Source organism: Cololabis saira, chromosome 7 (assembly GCF_033807715.1).
Source record: "Cololabis saira isolate AMF1-May2022 chromosome 7, fColSai1.1, whole genome shotgun sequence".
In the NCBI taxonomy this organism is placed as follows: domain Eukaryota; kingdom Metazoa; phylum Chordata; class Actinopteri; order Beloniformes; family Belonidae; genus Cololabis; species Cololabis saira.
This window is the reverse complement of record NC_084593.1, coordinates 46,836,525-46,862,701: the sequence shown is the minus strand read 5'-3', so window position 1 is coordinate 46,862,701 and position 26,177 is coordinate 46,836,525. Positions and strand designations below refer to the sequence as shown.

At 43.8% G+C, this 26,177-nt stretch overlaps 1 long non-coding RNA gene across 2 annotated transcripts; it reads left to right on the top strand.

Moving 5' to 3' along the window:
• Positions 1 to 1,347: 1,347 nt before the first annotated feature.
• On the top strand, positions 1,348 to 18,898 carry LOC133447716 (uncharacterized). 2 transcript variants are annotated; one of them, XR_009782931.1, is made up of 4 exons: positions 1,348 to 1,425; positions 9,770 to 9,889; positions 17,566 to 17,721; positions 18,265 to 18,898. It is a non-coding gene; the product is annotated as an uncharacterized LOC133447716 (long non-coding RNA). The 2 variants fall into 2 exon arrangements; XR_009782932.1 differs by lacking the exon at positions 18,265 to 18,898 and having other exon boundaries at positions 17,623 to 18,234.
• Positions 18,899 to 26,177: the final 7,279 nt, after the last annotated feature.

Genomic DNA, 26,177 nt, shown 5'->3' with positions numbered 1-26,177 from the left:
TAGTCCTGGTTTCAGCTCTAGTCCTGGTTTCAGCTCTACTAGTCCTGGTTTCAGGTTTACTAGTCCTGGTTTCAGGTCTACTAGTCCTGGTTTCAGTTAAACTAGTCTTGGTTTCAGGTTTAATAATCCTGGTTTCAGTTCTACTAGTCCTGGTTTCAGCTCTAGTCCTGGTTTCAGGTTTACTAGTCCTGGTTTCAGGTCTACTAGTCCTGGTTTCAGTTCTACTAGTCCTGGTTTCAATTCTAATAGTCCTGGTTTCAGTTCTACTAGTCCTGGTTTCAGGTCTACTAGTCCTGGTTTCACGTCTACTAGTCCTGGTTTCAGTTCTACTAGTCCTGGTTTCAGTTCTAATAGTCCTGGTTTCAGTTCTACTAGTCCTGGTTTCAGGTCTACTAGTCCTGGTTTCACGTCTACTAGTCCTGGTTTCAGGTCTACTAGTCCTGGTTTCAGTTCTACTAGTCCTGGTTTCAGCTCTACTAGTCCAGGTTTCAGCTCTACTAGTACTGGTTTCAGGTCTACTAGTCCTGGTTTCAGAACTACTAGTCCTGGTTTCAGTTCTACTAGTCCTGGATTCAGGTTTACTAGTCCTGGTTTCAGTTACTAGTCCTGGTTTCAGTTCTATTAGTCCTGGTTTCAGTTCTACTAGTCCTGGTTTCAGCTTTACTAGTCCTGGTTTCAGTTCTACTAGTCCTGGATTCAGGTTTACTAGTCCTGGTTTCAGTTACTAGTCCTGGTTTCAGTTCTATTAGTCCTGGTTTCAGTTCTACTAGTCCTGGTTTCAGCTCTACTAGTCCTGGTTTCAGTTAAACTAGTCCTGGTCTCAGGTCTACTAGTCCTGGTTTCCTTTTGTCTTTTTCCATCCTCATGTTTTCAGATTGATGTTTTATAGATTTTAGAGCTGGATCCGGTGACTGGTTGTGAAGAAGATTAGATCATATCTTCACTTCTTTTAGTTTTCATCTTACTACCTTTGTTCTTCCCTCTCACAGTTGTCAGGTTTCTCTCCTCATCAGAAAAAAGTCCAAATTTAGAAGAGAGATGGAGAGATGGATTCCCTCTGCCCTGTCCTTCCTCTCATGTCTTTCCTCTCCTCCTCCACTCTCCTCCCATCCAGTCTCTTTGTTCCTGCAGCTCTCCATCATGGATCCCGGAGGGCCGGCCGGCTGCCGGCCAGCCCACGCCCCCCGCTGCCTTACAAGGAAACTCTGGAATGTCGCTCTGGCAGTTCCTGGACTTTATAAGAGAGAAAACCTGTCTGAGAAGGACGTGAGTCCTGGACCTGCTGCTCTGAGCTCTGCAGACTGCTGCAGACTGCTGGAGGACGCTGGAGGACGCTGGGTACACGGGGCAGATGCCAGAGACCTCGCTCCTCTGATCCGATCAGCTGATTAGAACCTCATGGAACCAGAAGGGAAGCACTTTCAGGTAAGATTCCACCTGCAGGTTTTCTGAGGCTGGGGTCCTCCTGAGAACCATAGGACAGGACTAAAACCGCTCAAAAACCCAGAATAGGTTCCAGAACTGGGCCAAAACCGGTCAGAGGTCCAGTTTGAGTATCGTTAGAACTCATCAGAACTCTGGGAACAGATCCTTGATCACACCGCGGAGGAAGATTCAACTGATTTACTTTTACAGGACTGTCTCAGAAAATTTGTATAAATTATTTGTAAAATCTGTAATTTCTGCAATTACAAAAACTAAAATGTCATACATTCTGGATTCATTACAAATCAACTGAAATATTGCAAGCCTTTTATTATTTTAATATTGCTGATCATGGCTTACAGCTTAAGAAAACTCAAATATCCTATCTCAAAGAATTAGAATATTCTGGGAATCTTAAACTGTAAGCCATAATCAGTTATATTACAATAATAAAAGGCTTGCAATATTTCAGTTGATTTGTAATGAATCCAGAATGTATGACATTTTGGTTTTTTTATTGCATTACAGAAAATGAAGTGAAATGAACTTTATCATAATATTCTAATTTTCTAAGACAGTACTGTATTCCTACTTTTAATTTTGTATGAGACCAAAGATTACAGCTAAAGCTCTGTGAGTCTGCATCCTCTTTGATTTGTGCAGAGTTGAGATCAGCAGTGTCATTTTCTGCTTCATGTAATTGATTGGTTTTGATCATGTTAATTGGTGATCGATCACTACTGTCCCCACACCTCAAACTGAGATACCAGGGGCCGGATTCACCAATATGTTCTTAAGAACCATCTTAAGAAATGTCTTGAGATCTAAAATTAAGAAGTTCATAAGAAAGTTCTTAAGTGAAATTCCTCAATATTTTCTTAAGAACCGTCTTAGGAACTGTCATTTCTTACGAATTTCTTATTCTTCCTACTTAAGAACTTCTTAAAATATGTCATTGCATTGCACGCTCCAACAAACAACATTTATACAGGTAGTTTGGTCTTAACCGTCAGTCACTCACTAAACATGGAGGCAGGAGCTTGTGATGGCGTGATGACGGTTAAAGTTTAAGGAAACGACAGTTAACTAACAGTTAACTAACATGCTAACAAACAGTTAACAGGCTCTTTGTGTCATTAATTACAAAGTATATCCCCAAACTATGACCTACTAGTCTAAACTTGTCTAAAATGTGTTAAAAAAGGTGATATTAGAGTCTTACCTTTTCACAGAAGACATTTTAAGACAGGTCAAGGTTGTCTTAAAGTTAAGAAAAAAGACAAGAACAAATTTGAGAGCTTTTATTTCAAGAATACCAGAAGTTTTTTCTTAAGAAGAAACGTAAGAAGAAAGTTGAGAAAATACTTAAGAACTTTTTTGCAGAATATGACTTTCTCTTTTTTCTTCTTAAGACTGAACTTAAGAAAAAAATGACACTTAAGAAGATTTCTTTTCTTAAGAATGTTTTGTGAATCCGGCCCCAGGTCTGGAACCAGGACCAGAACCAGGACTGGAGTCTGTGTAACTGGGTCAGATCCTCATTCAGACCAGTTTCAGGTACCGGAGTTCAGTTTAGCACCAACCACATGCTGCCAAGTGAAATAAACCATAACTGATAACTAGTTTTTCATTCTCATACGCTGTATAATCTTCATATATACTGCAAATGGAGCGTGTGGACGGCAGTCTTCTTTTCTCCTTGTCGAGAAGACGAAAGCAGTTACGGATAAAGATTTAAACATTGTTAAAACATGGATTGTTTAGATTTAGATTTTATTTATTTGCACAGTTAAAATTACACAAATAAAAATAACAATTTTACAAATTAAAGTGCAGGAAGAGGCGAAAACTCAAAGAGCTTATCAGGTGCCTCCACCTATAGTTAACATAAAATTGAATATCATACTTATAAGAACAAAATATACAAATAAGCAATTAGAAAGAGATGATAGAAATAAATGAAAATTACAAAGAATTTACACAAAAGAAAAATTATTATTAAAGAGTACAATTTAATAATTAAGAAACAAACAAAAAATAAACGACTAAATAACAAATCAAATAAACACCAACAAATAACGATAAAAGACGATAAAATGTGTCAGTACATCCATGACTTATGCCAGAGCAGTTCCATTTACAAAACACAAATGAAGTGGTGTTTCAGACATCCTTTAAAACCTTGTACAGAGAAGCATTTTTTTGCTAAATGGGAATATGTATTCCATAGTTTGACCCCCCTGTACCGTATTGCATATTTACCCCTGGTTGTAACACATTTTGGAGGAAGCAGGATTGGAGGATTGTCTTTTGATTGTGCTTTATGAATTTAAAATCCTGACTTTTAAAAGTGTGATTCTCTGGATTCCAACAGATTTCTACAGTTTTTTATTTTCTGGGGTGTTTTTCTGTGTTTCAGTAGGTTCTGAACCCGTTTGGACTGAAAAGCAGCCCCTGGAAGCGGTAGCGTGGTGGGATCGTGGTGGTAGCCTGGTGGTAGCCTGGTGGTAGCCTGGTGGTAGCGTGGTGGTAGCCTGGTGGTAGCCTGGTGGTAGCGTGGCGGTAGCGTGGCGGTAGCCTGGTGGTAGCCTGGTGGTAGCCTGGTGGTAGCCTGGTGGTAGCGTGGTGGTAGCCTGGTGGTAGCCTGGTGGTAGCCTGGTGGTAGCGTGGTGGTAGCCTGGTGGTAGCCTGGTGGTAGCCTGGTGGTAGCGTGGTGGTAGCCTGGTGGTAGCCTGGTGGTAGCGTGGTGGTAGCCTGGTGGTAGCCTGGTGGTAGCCTGGTGGTAGCCTGGTGGTAGCTTGGTGGTAGCTTGGTGGTAGCCTGGTGGTAGCCTGGTGGTAGCGTGGTGGTAGCGTGGTGGTAGCCTGGTGGTAGCCTGGTGGTAGCCTGGTGGTAGCCTGGTGGTAGCCTGGTTTCTGCAGGGACACGTCTCCCTGAGCAGGTCGGTGATGATGCTCCACTTTGACCTCACTTTGTCTGTCGGGACCCGTCCACACACCGAAGGGTTTATGTTGTAAAGAGGAAGAAAACAAACATTCACGTTTACGTCACTCACTACCAACGTTTGTTCTGTGGACTGAAAACTTCTGCTCACGTCGGTTTGATCTCTGACAAAAGTTTACACTCCGGCCGTCTGGAAGGATCCTGCAAGATGGATCTGGGTCTGGGTCTGGGTCTGGATTTGAGACCTGGATCTAGGTTTGATTTTGGATCTGGGTCTGGGTCTGGGTCTGGATCTGGGCCTGGATCTGGATCTGGATCTGGATCTGGGTCTGGATCTGGGTCTGGATCTAGGTCTGGGCCTGGATCTGGGTCTGGGTCTGGGCCTGGGTCTGGGTCTGGATCTGGGCCTGGATCTGGGCCTGGATCTGGGTCTGGGTCTGGGTCTGGATCTGGATCTGGATCTGGATCTGGGCCTGGATCTGGGTCTGGATCTGGGTCTGGGTCTGGATCTGGATCTGGGCCTGGATCTGGGTCTGGGTCTGGGTCTGGGTCTGGGTCTGGGTCTGGGTCAGAGAATCCAACTCCAGTAGAAGTGTGAGTTGTGGTGAACTTGTAACTGAACAGTTAGACGTGTGAACAGGACCAGACCTTTGTGGATGTTTGGGATCCAGGGCTGAACCGGTTAACTCCAGCACGGGTTCACAAAAACTGAACACGTATGGGAGCTAGCAGGAGCCAGAACCAGAACCCATGTGGGCCGGGATGAAGGCCATCCTCCTCATGTGGACCCTCTGACTCAGCACCAACTTTACTTCTGGACTGGTTCTGTGTGTTTAAAGGGGACCTATTATGGCATTTAATGTATATTTTAAACAGGCCTTGAATGTCTTAAAAACAATGTAAAGCTTGTTTATTCTACATAAATCAGAAATTCAGCCTGTGGGCCATGTCTCTAGTTTTACCGCTTCTAGCCTCATTATCTATGAGGGATTCTGAGGGGGCGGGGCTATGATAATGAGACTCTGTGCTGATTGGCTGCCTAAATGACGTGTAGCAGGGGAGGGAACAAAGCCTCTCCGGGCAGAGCAGCCGGCTGCATAGCAAAGCATGTCCCATGCCAGGGAGCTTCGGCGACAAAATAAATTCAATTGCTTTATATTTTTTGTTTTGGACTGTCCTAACTGGCCGCGAGTTTAATGGTTTCAGTGTGGACAGAGAGAGTTTAACAGTTTCAGTGTGGACAGAGAGAGTTTAACAGTTTCAGTGTGGACAGAGAGAGTTTAACGGTTTCAGTGTGGACAGAGAGAGTTTAACAGTTTCAGTGTGGACAGAGAGAGTTTAATGGTTTCAGTGTGGACAGAGAGAGTTTAACGGTTTCAGTGTGGACAGAGAGAGTTTAATGGTTTCAGTGTGGACAGAGAGAGTTTAACAGTTTCAGTGTGAACAGAGAGAGTTTAACAGTTTCAGTGTGGACAGAGAGAGTTTAACGGTTTCAGTGTGGACAGAGAGAGTTTAACAGTTTCAGTGTGGACAGAGAGAGTTTAATGGTTTCAGTGTGGACAGAGAGAGTTTAACAGTTTCAGTGTGGACAGATAGAGTTTAACAGTTTCAGTGTGGACAGAGAGAGTTTAACGGTTTCAGTGTGGACAGAGAGAGTTTAACAGTTTCAGTGTGAACAGAGAGAGTTTAACAGTTTCAGTGTGGACAGAGAGAGTTTAACGGTTTCAGTGTGGACAGAGAGAGTTTAACAGTTTCAGTGTGGACAGAGAGAGTTTAATGGTTTCAGTGTGGACAGAGAGAGTTTAACAGTTTCAGTGTGGACAGAGAGAGTTTAACAGTTTCAGTGTGGACAGAGAGAGTTTAACAGTTTCAGTGTGGACAGAGAGAGTTTAACAGTTTCAGTGTGGACAGAGAGAGTTTAACAGTTTCAGTGTGGACAGAGAGAGTTTAACGGTTTCAGTGTGGACAAAGAGAGTTTAACAGTTTCAGTGTGGACAGAGAGAGTTTAACAGTTTCAGTGTGGACAGAGAGAGTTTAACAGTTTCAGTGTGGACAGAGAGAGTTTAACGGTTTCAGTGTGGACAGAGAGAGTTTAACGGTTTCAGTGTGGACAGAGAGAGTTTAATGGTTTCAGTGTGGACAGAGAGAGTTTAACGGTTTCAGTGGGACAGAGAGCGTCCGATGTCACGCAGCTCGACGCAATAGTCGGACGCTGGGATATTAACCCTGATTTACGGTTCTGCGTTAAATCGACGCGTACCCTACGCCGTAGGCTCTGCGTTGGTGTAACGCGGAACCATAAATCAGCCTTTAGTTCCCTGAAGAGGGAACGGGTCACCTCGTCTTCACACTAATTCACACAGGAAGATTTAATTGAATTCTAAACAGGTACACCACAGTTCTTTACTCCGATTCCTCATCATTTCATTTCTTATGTTACAAGACAAATGAATCATGTTAACTGTAAAGAAATCACAACATTGAATTTTCACAATTGACAACTTTATTGTTAAAAAAATAAAAGAACATAAGTTGTATATAAATAACATGTATGCACTATTGCTGGCTCAAGGAAGGACCGTGCGTCTTCTGAAGGTGTCATTGAACAGATTCAGGTGCTTGGAAAATCTGAAACCATAAACAGAAGAAATGTATTACTAATAGAGCTCCGGTGTTCCCTAACGAGTGAGTGGCTCCGTTAGGGAACACTGGAGCCACCGGGGCCCGGGGCTTCTCACCGGACCCCGTGCTCCGGAGCTAAGCTAAATACTTAGCCCATGCAAGGATCATACTCATAGACAAATATAAATAACATAAAAAATTAACGTCACTTACCGCTGACTCGTGTGCAGTTGCCGGGTCCGTGCTGTTGGTACTGATCCTTTTATGAGGGTAAATGTCGATGCAAAACCTCATTTTTACTGTCCCCTCGCTGTGGAAACAGCCAGCGCTTCTGAACAATGGCGGAGCTCCAGCCGGCGGAGTTGGTTGTGGGCGTGGTTTCAGCAGCGGAGGCCGACCTATGGAAATCTGCTCCCGTCGTTACGTAACGACGGGAGCAGAATCTGAACGGCTCGTAGAAGTCACATGACACTGGAAGATTCAGCCGGGCGGCTGTACAGACACTGCAGAATTTCGTGGTATTTCCTCCTTCTCTGAGTTGTCAGGCTGAGGGGGGACCACTTTATATATGTTAAAAAAATTAAAAAAATGTTTTTCATAATAGGTCCCCTTTAAATTCTTGTAAGCTGGACTCAACCAGTTTTTAAGTTTTTATTCAGATGTATCCTGATTGATAGGCAATAATGATCATTGATGACAGTATATCCACATTTACACATAAGTGTGTTTTGACGGTAGGAAAGACTGGTGTTCTGACTTGTTGAGACCAGGATGGACATGCGAACATGCATGGGCAGGAAGTGGAGTATTTATTTACTGAGAGGTCCGAACTGTGGCGGGTTCTGGTCTGGAAGGACGTTCACATGACCCCTGGACCCCCCGGCCCCCCCGGCCCCCCCAGCCCTCCTGGCCCCTGTGGGACTGGGAGACTCTCAGTCTGGTTCTCACATGGAGGGGGGGAGGTGGCCTACAGAGTCATGAACTCCTCACATTCCTGAAGACATTTCTCATGCCCGCTCACGTGATCCATGACCCACCAGAACCACTGGTTCTGTTTCAGTCGTCATCTCAGACAGAAATCAAATGTTAGAACAAACAGAAGAGCTGTGGCAGTTTGTTACCTGAGTGGCTCCCCCTACAGGTGTGGAGGTTCAGTGTTTTTACAACATTGTCCAGCATTGCTCTGTCGCTCTTTGCTTTTCTCATACACATTTACAGTCTCTCGTCTCAAACTCACAGCTCATCTCATCTCCTCTGTTTCTCATCTCTTTCCTTCATCTCAGTTTCTCTTGTTCTCTTATCTCACTCTCATTTCCTGTCAGCCCGAGTGCTGACAGGAATCAGCAAGAAAGACCACGTCTCTCCAGTGTTAGTATCGCTCCAAAACGGCTTAGCGGTACGATATTTGTAGTATCCAAATGTAGCTCTGCATTATTTGCAAGACCTGATAGTGCCTTATGTTCCTGTCAGAGCTCTCCGTTCTCAGAGTGCAGGTTTATTCGTAGTTCCTAGAGTATCTAAATGTAGATTTGGAGGGCAGGCGTTCTGCTATCAGGCACCATTACTATGGAACCAACTTCCAATCTGGGTTAAGGAGGCTGACACCACCTCCACCTTTAAAACTAAACTTAAAACCTTTCTGTTTAGTAAAGCCTATAGTTAGTGTTTAGTAAACCTCTAGTTAGTGTTAGTAAACCTCTAGTTGGTGTTAGTAAACCTCTAGTTAGTGTAAACTCTAGTGTGTTAGAGTCAGTAGTCATAGTTGCAGCTATAGAACAAGACTATAATAGTTAGTCTCAAATATAGCTTGGTGGTAGATATGCTGCTATAGGCTTATGCTGCAGGGGGGACCGACATGATCCACTGGGTGTTGCCCGTCACCCCTCCTTCTCTTCTCTTCTTCTCTTTCCTTTATTCAGATCAATCCACAGTTATCCACAGTTCACTATAGATACGGTGAGAACAAAGATGCTGAGTATGGAGATGCTTACAACCATAAAATATGTCAAAAAGACACTGGAGGACTTTTAACTATTCCTTTATGATATTCAAACATCCACGTTTTTTGTTCTAAGCCTGTGACTAAGAAAATACAGAATCAGAAAGAATTTAATGGTCCAATTCTACACTGCCATAATCCAAAATATTCTGTGTTTATCAATCACCATATGGTACGGCAATACATCCAAACATACACTACACAGACTGGACAGGATCATTAAAAAGGGTTTCCAAAATCACTAAACATGAACTCCCCACACTTGACTCCCTTTACAAACACCACACCATCACACGGGCAACTAAAATAATTGAGGACCCCTCACACCCTGCTAACTATCTGTTTAAGCGCCTCCGCTCCCAGAGGAGGATTTTCTATAAGTCACTGGGTAAAAGGAACAAATCGGCCGTACGACTACTAAATTCTTAACTCCTTGTCCTGTTTCGGTGGTCCTGTCTGATATGTGCGGTTGTGTGCCTTGTCCAGTTTTGTCTGCATTGTTATATGTCTTTTTCCTCTGGTAAATGTTCTGTCTTTTGTACTGCTGTGGTGTACTGTTGCAGCTCCACCTGCACCGTGAAACTAATTCCACCGGCCTAGCCGTGTGGCAATAAAAGGAAGTTGAAGTTGAAACATTTTTATCTTGACAGACAGGGACCACCTCTAACATATTTCACACCTGTCTTACGTTTTTGTTTGTTGTTGGTGGTTGGACCAGTTGAGTCCTGACTGGACACACTGGTCTGTCCTGTCTGACCAAACCTGTTGTTCTCTTCTCAGGTCAGATCTTTTCTGTCACCAGGAATCCCAGTGAAGGCGATCCCACACCAGTGTCCGAAGGTCCCACGCCCTGTTCCTGTGTAGATCTGAGTCCTGGCCGGGTCCTCACGGGTGCAGCAGGTAGGATTGGTCTCTTTTAGTACTGTACTAGGATTGCTTCAATCTCTTTAAAAAAAACAAAGAAAAATCACAACAGGTTTCAAAGTTACACAAATTGAACCTCAGATGACCAACAATATATAACTCTTGTCACCAAAACATTATTTATTTAACAAAAATGAAGCAAAGATGCTCCTCCGCCTCCATCCTTAATACATGTTCCCTTCAGCAGCGGTGAGGTCAGTGAGGGGTTTCTGGGGAAATGCTGTGTTTGGTTTCCTCCAAACGTGGTTCTTGACTTTAGGTCCAAACACGTTTTTCTCGTGTGTCCAGAGCACATGGTTCCAGAAGTCTGCTGGTTTATTCAGATGCAGGTTTGTGGACCTCAGTCCTGCTTCCATGTTCTATTTAGACAGAAAACCTTCCAGACAAACCTTGAAAATATTCTTCCTCGTGGACGGTTCATGTCATTTATGGTCGTCATCTTGTTACTGTGTCTATGGTGAATTCAGCTTTGGAAAAAGCATGCTGTTCTCGCAATGAGTGATGGTTCATGGTCACCAACTACAAGCTTTATCAAAAAAAGAAAGTTTGAGTCCAGTGTTCCAGGCAGGGCGTGTGTCTCAGAGGTACCAGAGCCCAGCCAGCTCACACCAACATCCAACTGCTTTTGTAACTCTCTCCAGGCAGTTGTGCAGCAACAGCTGCTTCTCTAAAACCATTGCTGATGTCTTCCCCACATCTGAAGGCTCCAGAGGTCTGTGCATCTGATGATGATCAGTTCATTAATGATGATGATTACCAGCACCTTGTTGCGACTCTTAAATCCTATGGAAGGAGGAAGGGGATACTTAGGATTACCCACACTCCTGCCCACATTTTGCCTCATCTTTGTTCAACAAATAATGGTATTGTGACAAAAGTCATACATTTTTTCCGTGTTATTTTTAATGTGTTTTTCCACTAAACGCCTAAAATGAAAGGGGAACTGGCTCTTGACTGTAGTTTTGGTGTCTGAACCTTCACATGAGCCTCGGTGGACGTAGATGATCACAGTCTTCTCTGACAACCATCAAGATTTCAGTTTGGAAAGTTTGTGTCTGAAGCCTGAACGCTCCGCTCCCCCCGCTGTCTCCATCTCCATGTTTGGTAGCGGATTGGTAGACCCCCTTTTATGGGGCTCTGGTTTTCTTCTGAACCCTCATGACTTCAAACAGTCCAGTTTTAAATCTGTTTAGTTTTCATCGTATCCACAAATGTCAAGGAGCTCTGGACGTCTTCCTGTAAAAGAAACGACTGTGTAGACGAGCGCGTGTTTCTGTTTGTGGGAGCTGAGAGAGATGGATGTGACGGACGAGGGGAATGAGAGTTCCTGTGTCTGATTTAAGAAACCCAGAGGAAGCAGAAACAGTGCCATATTAGGAAATGTTTGTTTTAACGCAGAGACGCTGCTGACTCTTATCACGGTCTGTCTGAGCTCTCACACACACTCATACTTAACCTCAGATCCACAGAGCCGGGACGCTCATTAGCCCACGTTACTCACATCAGATGATAGAAAGAGAAATCAAGATTTTGAACTGAGGAAATTGGCCATACTAAGACAAAAAAAAGGTAATAAGGTGTTTACTGTAAGGTGTCTCCTAGTATGAGGACATGCATCCACTAGTTCTATGTTAGTCCACTGGTTCCTTCAACACCTTTAACACTGTTTTGGTTCCCTGAATTGGTGTCGGCCCCCTGGTTCCATGCTGGATCACTATTTCTATGTTGGTTCACTTATTCCATAGTGGTCCACTGGTTCCAGGCTAGTTTCTTCTTTCATGCTGGACCACTGGCTCTGTGTTGGTCCACTGCTTCTATGTTGGTCCACTGGTTCCATGCTGGACCACTGGCTCTGTGTTGGCCCATTGGTTCCTTTCATACCTGGTTCAGTTCCATGGTGGACCGCTGGTTTTGTACTAGTCTACTGGTTCCATGCTGTTTTTGAGTGATTCTACACTGGTTCACCAATTCCATAGTGATCCAGTTGTTCCATCTTGGTCCACTGGTTTGGTGTGGGTTCCCTGGTCCCATGTTGGTTTACTAGTTGCACGGTGGACCACTGGTCCCATACTGGTTCACTTGTTCCATGCTGTACCCCCAGTTCCATGTTGGTCCACTGGTTCGGTGTGGGTTCCCTGGTCCCATGTCGGTTTACTAGTTCCATGTTGGTCCATGATGGTTCTCTGGTTCCATAGTTCTACTGGTTTCAAATTGTTTCAATGGTTCCCTAGTGGTTCCATGCTGTACCCCCAGTTCCATGTTGGTTCACTGGTTCCATGTTGGTCCATGATGGTTCTCTGGTTCCATGGTGGACCTCTATTTTAATCGTGGACCACTTTTTCATGTTGAATCACTGGTTCAATGTTACTCTCGGTTTCATTTGTGCTAGTATTTGTTTTGATAAGAATTAATGTAAGCTAACACTAGGTAACAAATTATTTTAGTATAGGCCTAAGCTAAGCCAGCCGAGCTTAAATAGCTAACTTATGCTAACTGAGCTTAGGTGGGAGTGGGGCAGCTCACATTCTAGTCTACTAGTTTCACTAACTGGGTGGAGGAGGGTCGTGTGAAGCCGTGCAGTAAGATGAAGACTGTTCCTATACCGTCTATAATACAAGAATCACATTCAGCCGTTAACTCAGCTCTTGTTTATAGTGGAATGGCTCTGGTTTAAACTGTAACCTGTTCAACCACAGCTTAGTTAGCCACATGCTAACAGTGCAGAATGGTGCAGCTTGTCCTGGTAGAAAGAAGGACTCAGGTTATCCTCAAATGTTGAACATGCCCTTGTTTTAGTGACCTGACCCTCTTAAAAGTACATCCGGTCTCGGTTTTAACTGGGTTTAATCCAAACTTGGTCCCAGAGCTGCTCTGAACTATTGCTCACACTAATTCTTCTGTTAGTTGACTAATCTGTTGATTATTTGAATAGATGACGTATTGTGTTGGGATGAAAAGACAGCTAGAGGCTGTTTTTTCACAGTTTAACTATCAGTCATATGGTCCACCCAAAAAACATGTTCATACACAGTCTGCAGATCCATGTTGGCCCATCTGGGTTAGAGGTGGGCTAGGTCTGGGTCTCTGGGTCCAGAGTAGGTTTGGGCTCGTAATGGGAAGATGGCATGGGTTCCTTACGGTTCCAGTATTGTGGAGCCTGAATAGGAGCCTATGAGGCAGATGGAACATGCCCACCCTTATCCAGTTACCACAAGTTAACCATTTTAGCGTGACTGGCTTAGCTTACAATATGCCAGCGTCTGATCTCCACGGAGACCTGTGGTCACATGACCTACTGTGGGCCAGGATAGTTCAAGATCTTCCAAGTCCAAGTCCAAGTGCACCTGGTCTCATCCTTGTTTTCAGCTGTGGCCGCTCATGTTTCAGATGTCGTTAATTACATTGAAATTTGTACCTGCTTTGTTTATGTGATTATTCCTCAGGGGTCATGTTTTGGGTCTCTAAAAAGCACCTAGAGACCATTTGTATTGTAGTAGATGCTATATAAATAAAACTGGATTGAAGAGAAGAGTCCTCAAAGAAGAGTCTAGTTGGTTAAAAGCTGCAACTTCAACGTGCTTCATCCTCAAACCCTTCCAGACATATACATATACATATATATATATATATATATATATATATATATATATATATATATATATATATATATATATATATATATATATATATATATATATATATACATACATACATACATACATACATACATACATACATACATACATACATACATACATACATACATACATACATACATACATATAGGAGTTGGACATTTTAACATGGAGGTCAGGAGAGGAACTGCTGGTCTGGATCCAGACCCTAGTGGTCTTCAGGTTTGTAGGTCTTTGCAGGTTTCCTCATTTCAGACATTACTGCAGCTCCTGCAGTTAAATGAACAACCACCACTGAGCAGGAACTGTCTGAGAGTTTTCTGTGGTTTCATGTGTTTCAGTGATCAAATCTTTGCAGCCCTGTCCTGAACACTGTGGACCAATCTCTATGAGGTTTTTGCTGCAGAATCAGAGAGCACTTTCCGTCGATCTGGGCAGGGTAACGATGCTAGTGACGATTAGAAAAAGTTGGTGGGAATCTCCTGCTGCCGGTCTGGCTCGGGGACCGCTGAACTTCCTGCAGACAGATGTGGAGCGTCTCTGGGGGAGCAGATCTTTTTTCTTTATATGGACTTGTGGAGCTGCGAGGCAGCAGCTCTGACATGAAGCTTCTCTTTCTCCTCAGCCTGCATCACGCTCCCAGCACTCTTGACTCCAAAAGGGAATGAATGTAGGAAGGGGGATGGGGATTGACAGTGGGGGGGGGCTATCAGTGGGAGCGATCGCAGACTGGAAGAGGGAATGTTTATCCAATGCAGCCATCCCAGTTTCCATCCTCCACAAAACTCTAAACTGCCTTATAAGGACAGACGGGAACTTTCAGCCGAGCCTCCAGAGGATTCTTAAAACAACCCATCAGCCCCTTTGAACCCCCCATCCCCAACCGCCAGTCCTGACGGGTCCGTCTCTACCCGTGGAGACAACAGAGATCTGTGGATGAAATATAGCCGCTAGTGTTGAGGGGACATTAGAGAACCAGAGCATGTTTGTGACGTAAGCCGTCCCCCACCGTGACCAGGTCTGCTGCTCCCATGGGTGCAGGTCGGAGGATGGACATCCACCCTCGGGACGGAGCTGTAACACACAAATGTTTCATCTCCAGCTCAGATGAGTTTTATTTTCTGTAGAGGAAGCAGGATTTCCATTGTCTTTACAGTTTTTCTTAAAAAAACCGTCTTGAAACATTTTCCGTCAGAAGACATCCGTTGAAATAAAACAGGTCTTCAAATGTCTGACATTTGCTCATATTTGGCAGGACATCCCTCTCCTGAGGTCATACGTACGACCAGCAGGTTTCCACACATGTTCACACCTTCCTACGTAGCCGTAGTCGTATTAGTCCCACTCTTAGTTCTCAAGCTAATGGATAAGGACTACTCAAATATTTGTTCCTATGTAATATTGACAGTACCTCTCCTCTCTCTGTTCTTCATCCTCTCTTCTCTTCCTCTACCTGGCTGGTCTTCAGCAGGACGTCCCCCCTCATGATCCAGGTCCTGCTCCAGGTCTTTTTCCTCTTTACCCTGGTTCTGTCTTTGGGTCAAAATGACCCAATTCTCCTGTCCTCCTTTCCTCCTGCTCTCTCCTTCCTTCTCCCTTCCTCTTTTCTCCCTTCCTTCTTTCTTTCCTCCCTCCCTTCCTTCTTTCTTCCCTTCTTTCCTTCTTTTCCCTTCCTTCCTTCCTTCCTTCCTTCCTTCCTTCCTTCCTTCCTTCCTTCCTTCCTTCCGTCCTTCCTTCCTTCCTTCCTTCCTTCCTTCCTTCCTTCCTTCCTTCCTTCCTTCCTTCCTTCCTTCCTTCCTTCCTTCTTTTCTCCCTTCCTTCCTTCCTTCCATCCTTCTTTTCTCCCTTCCTTCCTTCCTTCCTTCCTTCCTTCCTTCCTTCCTTCCTTCCTTCTTTCCTTCCTTCCTTCCTTCCTTCCTTCCTTCATCCCTTTTTCCTTCCTTCTTACTTTTCTCCCTCCCTACCTTCTTTCCTCCCTTCTTTCCTTCCTTCCTTCTTTTCTCCCTTCTTTCCTTCCTTCCTTCTTTTCTCCCTTCTTTCCTTCCTTCCTTCTTTTCTCCCTTCTTTTCTCCCTTCCTTCTTTCTTTCCTCCCTTCCTTCCTTCTTTCTTCCCTTCTTTCCTTCTTTTCCCTTCCTTCCTTCCTTCCTTCCTTCCTTCCTTCCTTCCTTCCTTCCTTCCTTCCTTCCTTCCTTCCTTCCTTCCTTCCTTCCTTCCTTCCTTCCTTCCTTCCTTCCTTCCTTCTTTTCTCCCTTCCTTCCTTCCATCCTTCTTTTCTCCCTTCCTTCCTTCCTTCCATCCTTCTTTCCTCCCTTCCTTCCTTCTTTCTTTCCTTCCTTCCTTCCTTCCTTCCTTCCTTCCTTCCTTCCTTCCTTCCTTCCTTCCTTCATCCCTTTTTCCTTCCTTCTTACTTTTCTCCATTCCTTCCTTCTTTTCTCCCTCCCTACCTTCTTTCCTCCCTTCTTTCCTTCCTTCCTTCTTTCCTCCCTTCCTTCTTTTCTCCCTTCTTTCTTTCCTCCCTTCCTTCTTTTCTCCCTTCTTTCCTTCCTTCCTTCTTTTCTCCCTTCTTTCCTTCCTTCCTTCTTTTCTCCCTCCCTTCTTCCCTTCCTCCTTCCTTGACCCTAAAACAGCACAAGGGTTAAAGGGGAGTTTTTATTTTACATTAGCTTGTGTCTCATGTTCTGGATCTCTGAAAGCATCTCCAGACATCGTGTGTTCTGATAAACACTATACAAATCAAACTGAGTTCAGTTTTAGCTCATGTGTTAAACTCAAGACCAAAGGTTAAATCTAACCAATCACCTCATTAGTTTAACTTATGGTATCCAATCAAAACAACCTCATAGTCCAAAGTTGCTTTTATCGTACAAAAATGGAAGTACCATGGACTAACGTAGAACAATTCATCATTAAACTAACAAACATCTAAATACAAACTGTTTCCTGAAAGCAGTCCTACTCTGGAAGTTTGAACTTTGTTGGTCTGAACTGGATGTTATTGATGTTTGATTGGATTTCAGCTGGAACTCTTCAACGTTGTCATGTTATGTTTAAATTGTTAAATTGTGACAGTGATAAATTACTTTTTATGTTATTCACACCGCAAACTTCTACAACAATATATCGTTAAAATCCTGTTGCAACTAAAACACCTTACAAGTCAAACAAATAAATGACAGAGAAATGTCCTGAGAACAAGTCAGTGTTGTGGTAGAATACTAAAAACAAGCACATGAAACAATAATGTTGTTGAAATATTCTGTCTGTAAATGTCATCTTTATCTATAAATATACATGTCAAACATGTGAGCTTCCATTACCCATGATGTCACAACCAGGAACTGACCTAACTCAGGTTCATATCTGTTGTTCCAACAACTAAACTTAACAACTATCAATACGTTTACATGCAGTCAGGTTATACAGTAGCTAATATTCCGGTTACTGAAACATTGGGAATATTCCGTTTACATGGTAATTAATCATTTGGGATATCTGGATCAAACCAGCGACGCACGGAGAACATCATGACGCAATTACCGTCATTTCCGCTTCTTCTTCCTGTATCCAAATTCAAAACAAATGCTGCTTCGTGCAACTTTTCTCTCACCTTCTTGTAAATCTTCTATCCCGGTACTTTCTACCGTCTACAAATGCAGAAATGTTCATATCCTTCATTACATTTATAAAATGATTAGTCTCCTCCTGGTCTTGGTTTCTCCGTGTTTATAAGAACTTCCTGGACTCAAAAGACCAGGATTCCTTGTGAACAGAGCATGTGCAGAAAACAAATACCTGTTCCGTTTGATGGGGATATTCTGTTTGGTGTTTACATGACCCAATATTCAGGTTCTAAAAGGAGTAACCCAGGGCTCATATTGGGGTTTTTAAAAACCCCAATATGAGCAAATTGGGGTTATTCAAAGGGGTTATTGGTGTTTACATGGTTTACATGAAACGTGACATCACAGAAAGTTTTTGATCATGTGTGTTTTCATTACCTGTTGTATTTATTCCAGGACCATCTTTTCACATGTTCCCCCTGACCTGAACCTGGTCTCTGTTTGAACCCTCAGCAGGAGCCCAGGAATGATGGTCTACCACGATAGGACTGGACCTGATCTCCAACAGGACCACTGTCTCAACCAGGTTACTCCAGAACACGTCCCTGTGAGGTGAGAGACACCAGAACATACTCACTGATAGGACCCCTGGCCCACCCTTGGCCCTCATAACATTTATTCCAGGTCAAAGTAAGAAAATGAATTGTAGCTCTTCTGCATTTACCATTGAACCAGGGCCTGCTCAGGGACATTGGCCCATTTATGACTTGGATTTTATATAGTGCCCTTCAAGGCACCCAGAGCTTTACAGAGATCATTATTCATTCATACACATTCTCACTGGTGGTGGTAAGCTACGTTTGTAGCCACAGCTGCCCTGCAGACTGACGGAAGCGTGGCTGCCATATGGCGCCAAACGGCCCATCCGACCACCACAAGGACACTACGACAGCAACTGGGACGGAGCGGGATTCGAACCGCCGACCTTCTGATCATTGGACGACCCGCTCTACCACCTGAGCTACTGCCGATCTTGCCAGTGTCATAACTGAGCCAAATGTGGCCCAGATTAGGCACCAAGTCGTCCTGCCATCTGAAAAGGTTCCATGGGGTCTCAGAATCTTGCTGACTCTCTGGATTCTGCTCTTTTTTCAGCCCAAACCCTCCTGAAGTTCCTGGCTGGTGGTGTTGTGTTTCCTGCTGTAGGGTCCATCCCTACGGCCCATGGTGCAGTGCTGCATCTCTGGTCAGTTGGTAGTCTGAGATGAAGCACTGTAGCTCGGGACGAAGGGCACAAAACCGGTCTGATACGCCATCCATCCGTCCATCAGCACAGGACACGTGGACCAAGACTTGTGGTCCCTGGCCAACACCAGCCATGGGGATCTGCACGCCACCCCATTGGTTCTGTGACATGTAACGGTTTAAAAAAGGCTCTAACCTGAAGATAACCTGGGGGACCCAGAAACCCGTCGTCTGGCTCCTCTCTCCTGGGGTCCAGTTTTCCCAGGAATCCCTTGACCAATCAGAAAGGGGGATTCCTGGAAATACTGATCTTGGAGGCGTGGCTTATCAGCACTTCCAGACAAGTTTACCATCAGTGTGACGGACTTGGTATTGATGTTTTAACTCATCCAGGTGATGATCAGATGATTGCAAACCAAGGTGTGATTGAGTTTCCACTTTTTAACTCCACTGCCTGACACGTCACAATTGTGTTCACGTCTGTGTTTTTTTTATTTTTTTACCAAGGAGATAATTCAAATGAAAATAAACAATTGAAAGACCACACGTGTCCAGACTTGCATGTCCTCGTTTAGTTCAGAGGGTTTGGGGGGGGTCAGTTCATGTGACTGACCATCTCTAGCTATGTCCAAAACTCACTACAACCCCTTTAATTCAGTTTTCTGTGTAAAAACATAAAGCTCAGTTGATTGTAGTGGGTCTGGGTATTGACAATCCCAACATCGGATAAACAGCAACAGAGAATTGAAGTGCTTACAAACTGGCGGTCGAACATTTCCGTAGATGTGGCCCCCCAATTTTACTTCATTGGCCTTTATTCAACCTTTTATATATAAAGCAATTTAAAAAACAACCAAAGGTTGACCAGAGTGCTGTACAAATTAAAAACACCAAAATGATACGGTTTTTTTTTAGTACATAAATGTTGCCCTTCTATCCTTGAGAGAAGCACATTTCTCAATGACTGGTTAAAGTCAGGGATGTTTTTGACAGGTTTCTTCTCCATAGAGAGGCTGGCCAGTGCATGGAGACGATGCTGTGTCGTTGCGTTCCTGAGGAAGGTCTTGGTTCTCTCACATTGAGCTGTAGTCACAGGAGTGGTGATGAAGGTGATATGTTGCAGAGCCACAGTCTCTCCTGAAGATGCTTCCCCATGAAGAGCTGGTACACAGCCACAGAACTCATCACTGCTGCAGATGAGACCCAGTTCAAGTTTCCATTTCTTCAGCAGGATAAACCTCCATGGGGGTGTTGAGCGCTGCTTTAGGGTTGTTCTGTCTGTCTGCGTGATCGCTGGTGCAGGAGAACCTGTCTGCACGGCCTAACATGGTGTCACAAACCTAAAACATGAATGCATCAATTAATAGAATATGGAGATGGGTATAAGTCAGCTTTACAATACAAAAGATATACTTTATTGATTTCCCGGACTGGGAAATGATTGTGCAGCAGTATAACATAGAGAAACCAAGAAAACAGCTCAACATAAAACCTAGATACAAGTAGAAAAGTAATATCTAAAAATGTCTAGAAATATTTACATATATAATGGTACGTGTGCAGGAGAAGTATAAATATGAAATGTGCAAATGTTGCCTTGTGCAAGGAAGTCAGTTGTGTGCTACAACCAACAATGAATTATTAAATTATTGTACAGAGCAGTGGCGGCTGGTGATAAAACATTTCGGGGGGGGGGGGGGGGGGGCACTGGCGAGTGGGGATTACAACACAACTATAAACTCTACTTGAACATAAATCTTATATATATATACATAATAATCATAATAATATACATAATCTTATATACTACATATACATGTAGCATATTTTACATAAACATATTAAACAAGTAAAATAACATATTTGAACTATTTTTCAGATTTTTTCAGTTATTATATCGAGATAATGACAGATATTGTCTGAAAAATGGTTCAAATATGTTATTTTGTTATTTGAAAAATTTTAAATTTGTTTTGTTGATGAGAAAATATGTTTCTCTATGTTTCTTATTTTTGTGAGGGGGATATATATTGTTTTTCGGCACTACCTTGTTCTCTATAGCTGATATAACATGAATTACTCCTATGTGGGATCAATAAAGTTCTTATTTTTGCCATATTTTGGCCATAGAAACCTATGTATTTCTGTCTGCACAAAAAACAACTCTGAATAAACCCAGTATGGGATGGGAAGGCTTGAAAAACTAAGTCAGACACATTTTATGAGTGCACAGATGTGATAATTACTTTTTATTACGTCATTTATGTGTACTGTGTCTATTTTTTTTTTTCCTGTAATTTTAACGGGCGCGGCGCCCTAGCGCCCCCTATTGACAAACCTCCACTGGTACAGAGTGATGGCATGTGACAGGACAGATTTCCTGTATGTCTGTTGTAATGGTCTCTGCTGTCTGTCCAGGGTGGGGGGGTTGGGCTGTCCATGATGGGGGAAGGTTTCCTCCATGTTTTCTTCACAGTCTCTGCTGGACTCCAGCCTGAGACCAATCACAGAGCCAGCGCTCCTGATGACCTTGTCCAGGGTGTGAGTGTCTCTGGCTCTGATGCTCCTCCCCCAACAAACAGCCGCAAAGACGACAATGCTCGAGACGCCAGACTGCTGAAAGATATCCAGCATCCTATTGCATACATTAAAAGGATTGGAGCTTCCTCGGGGAGTCTGCTCATTCCTTTCCTGTACATGACACCCATGTACCTGTAGTCCTCCGCCGTTCACCCCCTTAATCTGTGCAGGCATCTTCTTCCTTCTGAAGTCAATCCCCATCTCTCTGGTCTTGCTGATAATCATCCTCAGGTGGTTCAGTTCAGTCCAATCCATAAATCTGTGGACCAGGGCCCTGTAACCCCGACTTCTGCACCCTACAACAGCCGCGTGATCCCAGTACTTCTGTAGGTGGCATGACTCTGTTGTGCTGGAAGTCAGTGGTCAGTGGAAGTCAGTGGTGTATAAGTTGAAGAGAAAATGAGAAGGAGAAAGCCCAGTACCTGTGGGGCTGTATCACTGACCACCACAGCAGACAGAACACTGCCCACACAGACACACTGTCCTACCTGTCAGGTAGTGGCTCATCCATGAGATCACCCAGTTGTTGACACCCATTGCCTATTATATGATTGACACACACACAGAGCTCTTTTTTCGTTTAAAAAAAAAATGAATAAATTAAAAATAATTAAAAAAAACTAATAAGCTGTAGGCTACATATAAACAAAGGTTGTTTTTTGTATTACATTTCATTTATATCCACATCTGTCAGGCAACTGAAGACAAGAGTTACAACCTCAAGGTTCAAGGTTCCAGGTTCACTTCATTGTCATTCCAAAAGTCCAAGTACAAGTGGAACGAAATTTCGTTGCCACTGGCTCAAAGCAAGCAATAAAAACAATTAAAACACTAAAAACTCTGAACACTTAAAGATAAGGAAACTAGGATAAAAACTAAAACGCTGCGTACTCAAAAGGATGTCCAGAGATTAAAGAGCTTGGTGCAGGACTGTAGACAGTCATTGTCGAGGGTAGACAGGAAACAGGTTCTGTTTATTTAAAAGTCTTATGGAGTGGGGGGGGGGACTGTCATGGAGCCTGGCTGATCTGCACCTGTTGCTCAGAAACCTTCTGCCTGAGGGCAGGAGGGGGAACAGGTCAGGATGGGTGGGATCCACCAGGATTTAGTTTCCCCTAGGCAACGACTGTGTGCAATGACCTCGATGAATGTGAGGGAAGTGCCGCAGCATCCATCACTCTCTGCAGGGCTTTTCCATCGGCTAGCTTTCATGCCAGATGGAGATGCAGTTGGTCAGTATGCTCTCGGTCGGGCCCTATATTCAATTTAATCCAATTCAATTTTATTTATATAGCGTATAATACAACAAAAGTTGTCTCCAGACGCTTTCCAGAGACCCAGAACATAAACCCACGAGCAATTATTACATAAACAGTGGCAGGTAAAAACTCCCATAGTGGGAGAAAAACCTTAAGCCAAACAGTGGCAAGAAAAACTCCCCTTTAGGAGGGAAGAAACCTGGACCAGGACCTGGACCAGGACCAGGACCTGGATCAATTCAATTCAATTCAATTTTATTTATATAGCGTCTAATACAACAGAGTTGTCTCTAGACGCTTTCCAGAGACCCATACCCAGAACATGACCCCCGAGCAATTATTACATAAACAATGGCAGGTAAAAACTCCCCTAGTGGGAGAAAAACCTTAAGCCAAACAGTGGCAAGGAAAAACTCCCCTTTAGGAGGGAAGAAACCTTGAGCAGGACCAGGCTCGTGAGGGGGGACCCTCCTGCCGAGGGCCAGACTGGTGGGTCAGGCAGGTGGAAGCAGCAACGGGATGACCAGGGGTGGGGACCGCAGGCCAGCACGCAGCTCCCGAAGCTCCGGCCCAATCATCAAGTCCCAGGTTCGGGTGCAGGGTCGGGGAAGGGTTGAAAAGGGGCAGGGCCAAGGAGAGGAGTCTTGACGGACAAACCCTCTCCCCCGCCTGCCCGGGCTGTTACCCTGCCCCCCTCACTCCCACGCTGCAGGTTCCGGTGTCCGGCAAAGGATGCTGCAACATGGACAAAAGAGAGAAAAGGGAGGAGAAGGGGGGGCCAGCACAAGAAACTACAGGAGCGACTCTGACACACTAAAGTTTACACTACCTAGAGATTTACCAACACCAGCTAGAGGTTTACTAAACACTAACTATAGGCTTTACTAAACAGAAAGGTTTTAAGTTTAGTTTTAAAGGTGGAGGTGGTGTCAGCCTCCTTAACCCAGATTGGAAGTTGGTTCCATAGTAATGGTGCCTGATAGCAGAACGCCCACCCTCCAAATCTACATTTAGATACTCTAGGAACTACGAGTAAACCTGCACTCTGAGAACGGAGAGCTCTGTTAGGAACATAAGGCACTATCAGGTCTTGCAAATAATGTGGAGCTAAGCCGTTTTGGGCTTTATACGCAATTTTACGGGTAGCCAATGGAGCGACGCTAACACTGGAGAGACGTGGTCTCTCCTGCAGATTCCTGTCAGCACTCGCGCTGCTGCATTTTGGATCAGCTGGAGCCTACTAGCAAATTACTTGGACATCCTGCTAATAACACATTACAGTAATCAAGTCTAGAAGATACAAACACATGAATTAGTTTTTTTAGGCTTTCTTGGACAGTGAGGCTGTATGTGTGGACCAGTACAAGTCACTGGAAATGTGAACCCCCAGAAACTTTGTTCTCTGGGCGATCTCCACAGCAGCTCCATCTATTGAGGAGAGGGGTGTGTGTAGACTGGTTCTTTCTGGGGTCCATGATGACCTCTATGGTCTTGTTGACATTCAGATCCAGGTTACTCCCAGTGCTCCGGCTCACCAGATCTACCTCAGGTCTACCTCCCTTCTGTATGACTCCTCGTCGTCATTCCGGATGAGGCCCACCACAGTTGTATCGTCCGCGTACTTGATGATGTGGTTAGTAGCGGAGCGTGCAACACAGTCATGTGTCATCAGTGCGTAGAGCAGTGGGCTTAATACACAGCCCTGGGGGACGCCCGTGCTCAGGCAGATGGTGTCGGAGGTGTTGTTGCCCATGTGTACAAACTGGGGCCTGTTGGTAAGAAGGTCACAAATCCAATTGCACATGGAAGAGCCGGTTAATGCTGTAGATGTGTCAGACCCGACACTTTTTCGGGGAGTGTAACGTTAGGTTTCTTCAACAGCCATAAACAGCCTTGTCAACAACAAGCATGTGCAGCATATGGGCTTCTTCCATTGGCTGCTACGCACCAACTGCACTGATTGGCGACTGTAAGTTTGAAGTGCGAATTTCATCCATTCAACTGAACTGTAGGCTATTCTAGAGTGTAGTAACTGGACTCTATCTACCCTAAGCGGGATGGAACTAAGGCGTGTATAACTTTTCAAAGTTCCTGAAAGATAGTAAAAGGGTTTAACCTTGGATAAAAGCCTCAACTGGAAAAAAACTAGATTTTACAACTGCGTTAATTTGTTTCTCCATTTTAAAGTTAGAGTCCAAAATGACACCAAGGTTTTTGGCAGTATCTTTGACATGTGGCCTTAGGTGTCCTAGATGTACATATGAGTCACAGGCAGCACTGGGACCAAAAACTAGGACCTCAGTTTTATTTTCACTATTGTTTACTATAGTTTGACATCCGCTGCTAGTCTAAAACACCTCACCCCCTTTTCCCGTTTTCATCTTAAACTTTAAGCCTTTCTTTCTTTCTTTCTCCCTATGTCCCATCCTGCTGCACATTCTGTTTGGTAAACTGGTATGAATACACATGCCACACACATAGAATAACAGGGCACGCACATATGTGACAATATATTAGTAGTAATTTACATGAGCTCATGCAACATAACCATCTACATATAATATTACCTCCAACAATTGGATCATGGACAAATTAAAGTTCCTTACCTGGAATGTACGCGGAGCTGGTACTAGAGAGAAGAGACTAAAAATCTTTAATCAAATAAAAACCTTGCAGGCAGATATTGTCTTATTACATAACAAAAGTAACCCACGTTTTCTGTTCAGCACTGTAGCCAGGCTGACAAAGAGTCACAACTCTGTGGAGCCGTGCATTCCTGCAGCACTCAGTAGTGAGGACTTTATGAGCTTCTTTAACAGTAAAATCACGAGAATTAGAGAAGAAATCAACCAGCCGGTTGTAGGTGTTTCTTCAGTTTTAGCGACTTCCCTAGGCTCTGACTTGTCTCTAGACTGTTTTGATCCTATAGACCTCCCTGAGCTGACTTCACTCGTTAATAGAGCTAAGTCAACCACATGTATGTTAGACCCCATCCCGACTCGACTATTCAAAAATGTTTTTTCTCTTATTGGTGCGACAATACTGGACCAAATCAACCTATCCCTAAGCTTAGGATATGTACCACAGGTTTTCAAAGTCGCAGTAATTAAACCTTTACTTAAAAAACCTTCTCTTGACCCAGACACCTTAGCTAATTATAGACCAATTTCTAACCTTCCATTTGTATCTAAAATTCTGGAAAAGGCAGTTTCAAGCCAGTTATGTGACTATTTGTATAGAAATGATCTGTTTGAAGTCTTTCAGTCAGGGTTCAGAATGCATCATAGCACAGAGACAGCACTTGTTCGAGTCACGAATGACCTTCTTATGGCCTCAGATAAGGGATTAGTGTCCATACTGGTTCTACTGGACCTCAGTGCTGACCTTTATAGCTTTATATCAATATGTGTATTATGTGCAGCCTTGTATCGTCTGGTGTAACGTTAAAATATAATAAAGAAACGTCTCGTAATGTGCAGTGTTGTACAGGGATATAAACATTGTATATAAATATAGTCAGATAAAAATCACATTACCGTTCCCGCTGTATGTTTAAACCATGGATGTAAACACTGTGGTTCAGTCAGCAGCGCCCCCTGCAGGTTTGGAGACTTCCGGTTGTAGTGACCGGTTATGAAGCGTTTTTCTTTTGAAGATGGTTTCTTGTTTTATATCGTTTTGTGCTTTGCATCGTTTCTCTATTCGCAGCGTTTGATGATGCTGCATTTGTCTTTGTTTTTTGCAGCACGTTTTTTCATTTGCACCACGTTCCTCTTTTTGTACCTGGTTTTGAGTTTGTGAATTTGAATCGTTTCTGTACTTGAAGCCGTTTTCCTTAACTGAGACGCTTAGGCCGTTGCAGTGCGTTTGGCCCTTGTCGGCCACCGTAGATCCAGCTACACAGACGGCATCAGTACTGGAAGTAAGAATGCTGCAGCTCGTCCTGCTGGAAGTGTCTATGTCTTCCTCACCAGGGGTCTTCTT